This window comes from Balaenoptera musculus, chromosome 11 (genome assembly GCF_009873245.2).
Source record: "Balaenoptera musculus isolate JJ_BM4_2016_0621 chromosome 11, mBalMus1.pri.v3, whole genome shotgun sequence".
Taxonomy (NCBI): Eukaryota; Metazoa; Chordata; class Mammalia; order Artiodactyla; family Balaenopteridae; genus Balaenoptera; species Balaenoptera musculus.
In genome coordinates, this window is record NC_045795.1 from 95,878,830 (window position 1) to 95,888,993 (window position 10,164).

Here is a 10,164-nt window from a genome sequence, read left to right on the forward strand (position 1 = left end):
GAAAGACCAGCTCACGAAGCCAGCATGGGGTGGGGGATGTCTCTGTCCCAGGTTTGTACGGGTCTGCTCCCTGGTGCTCTGTTCTCCACTCAGTCCGGAGGACCTGTCCTGGGGCACCCTCATCGTCCGGCGTAGCGCCTGGCACTTGTCGCCTCTCACCTGGTGACTTCAGTTGCCTCCCAACGGGTCTGTACCCTTGTCTCCCCATGACCCATTCTCCACAGCTGGTGATTGACACGCCTAAGTCCCTCCCTTCTCACAGCCCTGTGGTGTCTCCCACAGAATCAAGTCCAGTCCCCGTGTCATGGCCTGAATGATCCGGTGCCCGCCAACCTCCGCAATCTCATCTCCCACCACTCCCGCCCTCACTCACTACGCTCCAGCCGCACAGGCCTCTCCATGGCACTGAGATGTAACAGCCTCAGGACCTTTGCACTTGCTGTGTAAGGGGATGCTCCTTCTTCCCCAGGTCGTCACACATGTCTTGCCATTGGGCATCGACTCAGATGCCAGCTCTTCAGAGAGGCCGTCCCCAGTCATTCTTTTATTTATTTATTTATATTTTGGCTGCTCCGTGTCTTAGTTGTGGCACACGGGATCTTCGTTGCAGCATACGGGATCTTTTAGTTGCAACGTGCGGACTTCTTAGTTGCGGCATGCAGACTCTTAGTTGCGGCACGTGAACTCTTAGTTGCAGCATGTGAACTCTTAGTTGCGGCATGTGAACTCTTAGTTGCAGCATGCATGCGGGGTCTAGTTCCCTGACCAGAGATCAAACCCAGGCCCCGGGAGCACAGAGTCTTACCCACTGGACCACCAGGGAAGTCCCGTCCCTGGTCATTCTGCGTCATATCCCTCCCTGGGACGGAAAAAGTCCTCTACACCAACTAAAGGAAAACCCTGTTCGTCCAACTCAGTATGCTGGCTATTCACAAAACCCTTCTGTGACCAGTAGGGACCCCTCCTGTAGCCCAGAGCCCTCCCAAATATTCGAACTACCCAGCCTCGGCAGCTGAGCTTACTCACCCTGCCTCCCCTGTGCCTTCCGTGAAAAGCACAGTAAAGGCCCCCTGCCCACGCTGTCTCCTCTCTCCTTTCGCCTCCTGATGAATGTGGTGCTTCCCTGCCTAGCCCCCCCCGGCGTGGTGTGCCCCCTCCTCTTGGAATGAGTAACAACTCTATTTCTTTTCTTTCTTTTTTTTTTTTAAGATTTATTACCTGTTTACTTATTTATTTATTATTTTATTTATTTTTGGCTGCATCGGGTCTTAGTTGTGGCACATGGGATCTTCGTTGAGGCATGTGGGATCTTTCGTTGCAGCGCGTGGGTTCCAGGGTTCATGGGCTCTGTAGTTTGCGGCACGCAGGCTCTACAGTTGAGGCGTGCAAGCTCAGTAGTTGTGGCGTGCAGCTTAGCTGCCCCACGGGGTGTGGGATCTTAGTCCTCCGACCAGGGATTGAACCCGCGTCCCCTGCATTGGAAGGTGGATTCTTTATCACTGGACCACCAGGGAGGTCCCCCAACTCTCTTTTCAACGGCCGTCCTCTCCTGATCTGTTGGCCTCATCCTACATAAATAGTAATGAAACCTACATTTTCATACAGTCTCCTACCCCCAAACACAGAGCCTGGCACTCAGCAAACACGTCACAAAGATCACACGAGGGCAGAAGCCATGCCCACTCAGCCCACCGCTCTCTACCTCCAGAGCCTAGTGCACTGCCCACCCCACAGCGGGCGCATAAGAAATACCAATTGAATAAATGAATAACAAGGGCGGACTAAGTGCCAGGAACATTCACATCTGGGAGGATAGCACAGTGGGTGGGAGCATGGATCTGGAAGCCTGGGTTGAATCCTGTTCTGCCACGTTCTAGCTGTGTAGCCTTGGACAAGTTACTTAACTTCTCTGTGCGTCCTCATGGGGAAAAGGGATAGGTAATAACGCCCTCAGAGAGTCACTGTGACTGTTAAGTGAATTTGTTTAGGCAGGGGGTACAGAGCTGCGTGTGGCACGTGGGCATCACCACATATGTAATTACATGTCCTTGTTTTCTCCACCAACCAGCTCTGGGGACAGATTACTATTCCCATTTTGCAGAGGAAGACACTGAAGCGAAGAAGTGGCAGAGCTGTACCCTGACTATTCATCGTGTATTAGAATCCAAGGTTCCTCAGAGTCAGGGCCAAGAGCTGGGCCTTCACCCCACTCAGGGCCCCCAGCCCCCTCTGGCTCCCCGCCCTCCCACCTCCTGACCTACTCTCCTGAGTGCCGTACCTTGGGCTGCACACACAAGCCGTTCGGAGCAATAACCTGGATTTCGGGTGTTCAAGTTAAACTACAATTACGCCTGTGAAATCATGACTATATTATGCTTGGCAGAGAGGCTGTCCAATGGGACTCAGGCCATAGCCCAGCCCCACTCCCCACCAACAGAGTTTAAGCATTTCTTAGCTGCCAACAATGAAAAATTGTGAGATTCCACAGAAAACATCTAAATGTCCACATTCTGTTGAAAAATCAGAAGGTCTGGTCTTATCAGAGTTCAGAAACCCGCCTCCCCATTCCCACTGACCCTTTGTCCACTCTCACTCAGACTGTCACAGCCTCAGATGCCCCTGTTTTCACCCCCCTCTAATCCTCCCTTCAGACACCTCCCAAAGAATTTTACTCCATTGCCCTTGTCACAAGAATCTTTTAGAAAATATCAATTTTATCAGGTCATGCCCTTGCTGTGAACTTCTGATTCTCTGTTTCTCTACAACTTCATATCTAAACTCCTTACTGGGGCATTCTAACCCGCTATGGCCCAGGCTCTGGCTACTTTTCCAGCCTCAATTCTTCTGACTTTCTTCAAAGCCATCTTAAACTATAATCATATCCTAATGTGGAAGACAGACAATGAACAAACAAAGAAACAAATGAACAAGATATAGAAGAGATATGAAAGAGCTGAACAGGGCAGTGTGATAAATGGTAATTGTGGGTCACCCTGAGGTAGAGCCATCTGGGAAGGCTTCTCAGAGGAGGTGGCCTTTGAGCTGAAACTCACACGGGCAGAGTTATCTCCTGAGTGCTCCCAATGAATCTTTTTTTTTTTTAATTAATTTATTTATTTAATTTATTTTTGGCTGTGTTGGGTCTTCGTTTCTGTACGAGGGCTTTCTCTAGTTGCGGCGAGTGGGGGCCACTCTTCATCACGGTGTGCGGGCCTCTCACTGTCGTGGCCTCTCTTGTTGCGGAGCACAGGCTCCAGACACGCAGGCTCAGTAATTGTGGCTCACGGGCCTAGTCGCTCCGTGGCATGTGGGATCTTCCCAGACCAAGGCTCGAACCCGTGTCCCCTACATTAGCAGGCAGATTCTCAACCACTGCACCACCAGCGAAGCCCACTCCCAATGAATCTTAAAGATGGATCTTCATCCATCCTTTATCGTGAAGGATTCCAGTCCTTTGTGTCTCCCTGTCTCCACACTCCTTGCAATGCAAATGTGCTGCCCTCCCACCAAGAGATATAGTCTATTTCCCTATTCCTTGAATCTGGACTAGCCTTGGGACCTGCTTTGGCCAATAGAATGCAAAGACCATTCCTTCCCAATCCAAATGCTTAGGTACCTTTGTTGAAAATCAGTTATCATATGTATGTAGGTCTATTTTGGACTCTCTTCTGTTCCACTGATCTATGTGTCTACACTTTACCAATACTACACCACTGTCTTGACTGTTCTGATATAGTAAGTCTTCAGACCAGGAAAAGGAAGTTTCCCAACTTTGTTCTTTTCCAAAATTGTTTTGGTTGATTCTAGGTCATTTGCATTTCCACATAAACTTTAGAATCAGCTCATCAATTCCTACAAAAGTACCTGCTGCGATTTTGATTGGGACTATGTTGCTCAATTTGGGAAAAATTGTTATCTCAACAACACTGAGTATCCCAATCCATGAATATGGTATACCACTCCATCTATTCAGGTCTTCCTGCATTCTCTTATTGCAGATGTCTTCCATTATAAAAGTCTTGGCTATCTTTGGTTAAATTTATTCCTAAATTGTTGGTGATACTGTAATTTCTAAAAATTTCATTTTCTAATTGTTTACTGCCAATACATAAAAACACAATTGATCTTGTTTAGCCTTAGCTGGAAGCTGCTTACATCTGCCCTGCGCATGTATTTTCAGTGTTCAGCCAGAGACATTTTGGAGAATATGGAGAATTTAGGGGTTCTCCCCTCCAGCTCTCTCCTGCCCAGGACTCCACCGTCACTCTCCAGTGGCCACAGTAGCCCCACAGAACCAAGCTCTGATTCCCAGGCCAGAGATATGGCAGGATTTCTACTGGAGTTTTAGCTACTATTTCACCATGACTGCACCCTACCTTCAAGCTAAAGCCATAAAAACTGGAAACTACTCAATGTTGGGTCCCTTCTTTCAAGTTTTGACCCTCTCCAAACTCTACTTACTTTGTGCACTTTCCAGAGCCTTGAGGTCCTGGTTATGTATTTTATTCAGAGTTTATAGTTGTTCTCTGAGGGAGGACTTTTATAATGGAAGCATCTCTGCAATAAGAGAATTTTCTTCAGTGCTGTTAGGAGCCTACTCTGACATCCCGGAAGTGAAAGTCCTTGTTGATTTTAACACCTCTGATGGAACAAAGAATTTTAAAAGAAACATATCTTAAAAAAAAAAAAAAAAAAAAAAAGGAAAATAAGTGTTGGCAAGGATGTGGAGAAATTAGAAACCTTGTGCTTTGCTGGCAGGAATGTATAATGGCACAGCCACTGCAGAAAAGAGTTTGGCAGTTTCTCAAAAAGCTAAGCATAGAATTACCATACAATCCAGCTATTCTCCTCCTGGGCATATACCCAAGACAATCAAAAGCTGAGACTCAAGGAGACACCTGTACACCAATATTGAAAGTGGCATTATTCACAACAGCCAATGGATGGAAATAACCCAGTGTCTATCAACAGATAAATGGATAAACAAAATGTGGTCTATATACAAATGGAGTATTTTTCAGTCATAAAAAGGAAGGACTTTCTGCTACATGCTGTTTGCTAGAGCTGTCATAACGAAGTACCACAGACTGGGTGGCTTAAACAGCAGAAATTTATTTTCTTCAGTGCTGGAGGCTAGAAGTCCAAGATCAAGGTGCTGGTAGAGTTCGTTCTTTCTGAGGGCTGTGAGGAAAGGGTCTCCTTGGCTTTTTGGTGGTCCTCTTCTCCTTGTGTCTTTATATGGTCTTCCCTCTGTACACATCTGTGTCCAAGTTTCTTCTTCTGGTAAGGACACCAGTCACACTGGATCAGGGCCCATCCACATGACCTCATTTCAACTTAAGTACCTCTGTAAAGACCCACTCTCCAAATGTCGTTATATTCTGAGGTACTGAGGATCAGGACTTCAACTTATGAATTTTAGCAGGTGGGGGGAGGAGAGACACCAAATCCAGCTCTAACATGCAACAACATGGATGAACCTTGAAAGCATTAAACTAATAGGCCAGACACAAAAGGACAAATATTATGTGATTTCACTTATATGAGGTACCCAAAATAGTCAAATTCATAGAGACAGAAAGTAGAGTAGAGGTTAACAGGGGCTGAGGGGAGGGGGAATGGGGAGTTAGTATGGAACAGTTACAGAGATTTTGTTTGAGACGATAAAAAAGTTCTGGAAATGGATAGTCGTGACAGTTGTACAACACTGTAAATGTACTTAATGTCACCGAATTGTACACTTAAAAATGGTTAAAATGGTGAATTTTGTTGTGTATATTACACCACAATAAAAAAAACTTCTGTAAAAAAGAAAATCTGCAAGAAGAAATTATTACCTGAAGTTTCTTTCATATCTGAAAATTGATGGAGTAGTAGAGGGTATTTCTTTTTTTTTGTTTGTTTCCTAAGAAGAAATTTTAATTTTCTATTGTTTGTTTCCCTTTGTTTTATGTACCTCAACACAGTGACAACATTATTTTAAGAGACAAGTTGTTAAAGGCAAAATGAGAAAGAGAAAACAGTTTCTGAAACAAGTGTTTTAAAAATGAAATTAAAAGCCAGGTCTTCCGTTTGACTAGCGGGGCATCAATAACCTCGGGTGATCTACTTTACTCAATTTAAATAGTTTACTTGAACTTTCCCAGGGTGGTCAGCTGGGTATCCTTTTGCCCCAGTAAGATATCATCTTTTGGGCTGTAGACTCACAAGAATGATTTCTCTCTGTGTCAAATGGCATCGTTACCCACTTAGAACACAAAATGTCGTGGTCCTGGGAGCTGGACATGCAAAGACATACAAAGTGTGGACAGCACTTCCGGGGCAAGGCATTTTCACTTCATATTCAAAACCACCTTGAGAGAATTACAATAATAATCTCCATTGAACACATAAGAAAACAGGCCTCACTCTTCCTTCAGGAGCCTACACGAGCCCTGGAAAGTCTATGTGTATTATAAATTATTTGAGGAAAATTTGTATCCTTTCCTCTGGTGGTTCCAAAATAATTGCCTTTTCTTTCCACTGGACAAATAAGAGGGGAAGGAGGTGATGGAGATACATATATAATATACCTGTATTATAAACCTTAAACCCTTGCTCTATCACCTTATAAACCGTGTGACTTCAGGCAAGTTACCCCACTTCCTTACACTTAGTTTTTCTCAGCTGTAAAACGGAGATACTAATGGAACGTGACTGAAACATAGGAAGCACTCAATAACTATTAGCTAGTATTATTACTGTAATGGTGGTTATTCTTATGTTCTCAGCAGTATGTCAAGGGCTTTAAGCATATCGTTGTCTATTTTATCTCTTTCTGCAGATAGACATCTATCTATTAATATCCAGCTACCTCATTAAACTCAACCGTCTCAGCAACTCTGCAGAATATACTCTCTCATCCCCCTTATGGGAGGGGAAACTCAGGTTTTGAAACATTAAATAAAATTCCCCGAAGTCTACACAGTTTATTGGCTTAGAAGTTCAGGGTTTAGAAAAAGCTGTGACTTGGAGGACCTGGCTCCGACACTGGTTTGTGATTGTCCGCAAGTCACTCTGCTTTCTCCCCAGCCTCTGTTTCCTCATCTGGAAGCTGGGAATAACCGATCCCTGCATCCTCAGCGTCCTTGCTGTGGGTACCAGCTGAGACTGTGGCTGTGCAACCCTCTGTCATGATGAAAGAGAACACAAGCTGCCTGGGAGGTCTGCATCTGTTCTGTTCCTGGCTGTGCTCCCGGTTGCCAGCACTTTGGATGCCACGTAGCAGGTACCCAATTTAAAGAAGCTGGATGAATGGGCAAATTAATTGTTTTGCTCAGAGCGGAAGTCTCCTGAATAATTCCCCAAAGCCCAGCAATCCTGTGGTTCTCAGGACAAGAGCCTGAGAGGATGATCACGATATCTGTCCCAGGTCTAGCTGTGATTCCAAAGAGGAAAAACAGATCCCGAGATCCAGGAGAGATCGGGACACCTTTATGCCGGCAGCAGCTGTGCCAGAGGGAGGAACGGTTGGTATCCTTGCAAAGGCTGTGGCGCTTGTACCCCGCCTGCCCACAGAGGACCCCTCCACAGGAAGGGGAGAGTCCATGGGGTGTCTCATGAACTGAAGTTCACATAGAAAACTAAATGCCAATCTCACTCGTGGCCTTATTTTAGCAGTTCAGAGCTCAGCCCCTCTTTCGAAGCCCACACTCAGGTCATGTAGAAAAGCATTCTAACTCACTCACTGGCTGCCCTGTGGGCATTCTTGCTTTCAACTTGGGTTTTTCCTACTCTGCTCAGCAGAGATTAAATTCTCATTAGTTTTCTACTGTATCTTGAGGATGTGTATATCTGACAATGAATCATGCCTGGAAAAACGAAGGAAACCCACCAGAGGCAGCCATTTATTTGTTTGCAGATAAAGCTGCAAAGGAACCTAATTAAGGCTTTTATTTTTAATTGAGGTTCAGTTTTGGAATGCTGCATTACCAAGAGCCCAAAGGAATCTACTTTCAGGGTCCTGAGGACTTGAGCAGCTAGACCAGAGGAGAAAGGAGCTGGGAGTCAAAGAAGATGCAGACCGCCTTCCAGGGACAGTGGGAGAGGTCCTGGGGCTGAACAAGAGCCCCCTGCCTGAAGGAGCATGACTTTCCTGGTCACAGAGATGGTCATTCACAATATTATTACCCCCACACGACACAGCGTGCAGACTCAACTGCAAGTTCTTATGAAATGTTTCAGCTGCAAGGTGCTTAGCCCTTTGGGCCTCAGTCTTCTCATCTGTAAATGGGAATCATAATGCTTGCCTAGGTCAGAGTTGTTCTAAGCAGTCCAATGACATGCTGAGTGACAAGGCAACTTTATAAGTGGGACCTTGCTTCCCCAAGTTTGGGCATTCTTTAATTGTCTCATGTCTCCCCCCCTCTCCCACCCCTCCTCCAAAGAAACAACGAGCTCTTTCAGGGCCAGGTCCATGGTTTGTCCAGCAGTGAAACGCAGCTCAAAGTGAACAGGCTTTGATAGACATACCTGGGCTTCAATTCTATCCCTGCCATATTCTGGCTGTGTCAACAAGGGCCCATTTCTTTTTTTTTTTTTTTAATTTATTTTATTTATTTATTTATTTATTTTTGGCTGTGTTGGGTCTTCGTTGCTGCGCGCGGACTTTCTCTAGTTGCGGCGAGCGGGGGCTACTCTTCGTTGCGGTGCACGGGCTTTCTCATTGCAGTGGCTTCTCTCGTTGTGGAGCACGGGCTCTAGGCATGCAGGCTTCCGTAGTTGCGGCACGCGGGATCAGTAGTTGTGGCTCACGGGCTCTAGAGCACAGGCTCAGTAGTTGTGGCACACGAGCTTAGTTGCTCCACGGCATGTGGGATCTTCCCGGACCAGGGATCGAACCCGCGTCCCCTGCATTGGCAGGCGGATTCTCAACCGCTGCACCACTGGGGAAGCCCGTGGCCCATTTCTTAATCTGAAACTCTCGCTGGATAATGGGGGTCACAACATTTTCCTCCTAGGGTGTCGTGAGGATAAAATGAAATCAGGGATTGACAGTGTGTGACGCTTAGTAAAAGTTTCCATGGAGGGTCATTCTCTTCTCCTCTTTCTTCCCCTAACACACTTGTTCTTATGATCTCACAGTCATCAGGACAGGGCCTCTGCACATAGTGTGGGCAAATTAATGTTTGCTCAATAGATGATTGGTGCTTGATCAATACTTGTTGTAGACCAGCTGGCTAATTCACCCGACCTTGTCATGCAACAAGACTACTTTCTCATAAAGCACCCCAGCCCCCAACCTACTACTCTCTTTGTGGGAAGCCCAGAGGGAACTAACAGAAGTGATATCCTTTCCTCAGGTGATAAAAGCAATAAGCTAGATTTCAATGATCTGACGTGCAAATCATCATCACCATCATCGTCACTTAGGTAGCTCTAACTCCACGGCAGTCACTGTCCTAAGAGCTTTACAAGTATTCATCTACTCATCAGAGCAGCCCTATGGATGCAGCTGCTGCTATTAACCCCATTTTACACATTAAGTAAGACACAGGAGCCTTAAAGAAGGTCTCCTAGCATATGAAAGATGAAATGATTCAAGTCCCAGAGCTATGAAGAGAATTCCCAATTATGCAATTTTAAACACACACACATACATGTAAATTCACACACTGCGATGAGTTTAAGCCAAATATAAAGTTAGAGGGCACTGTCCCCAAGACCACCTTCACTTCTGACACCAACTGCAAACTCGGAGTGGTTCCCGAAACCCTCAGGTTCAATAATTTGCTAGAACCCACAGAACTCATGAAGGCTCTTAGACTCACAGGTATGGTTTATTACAAGGAAAAGATACAGACTGAAATCAGCCAAGAGAAGAAGTGCATAAGGCAGAGTCCATGAGAAATGCCAAACGTGGAGCTTCCACTGCCCCCTTTGCACAGGGTCATGGACAGTTTATTCTCCTGATGTTGACATGGGACAACATGCACAGAGTGTCACCAGCAAGGGAAGCTCACCCAAGCCTCAGAGTCAAGGATGTTCATTGTGGTGCCATTACACAGGCACACCTGATTGATTAATTGATTGCCCCAGGGTTGGTCTAATCTTCACGTCAACTGGTAGACTGACCTACCCACCCTAAATCACCTTGTTGGTCTTTCTGGAATGGCCAGCCCCACC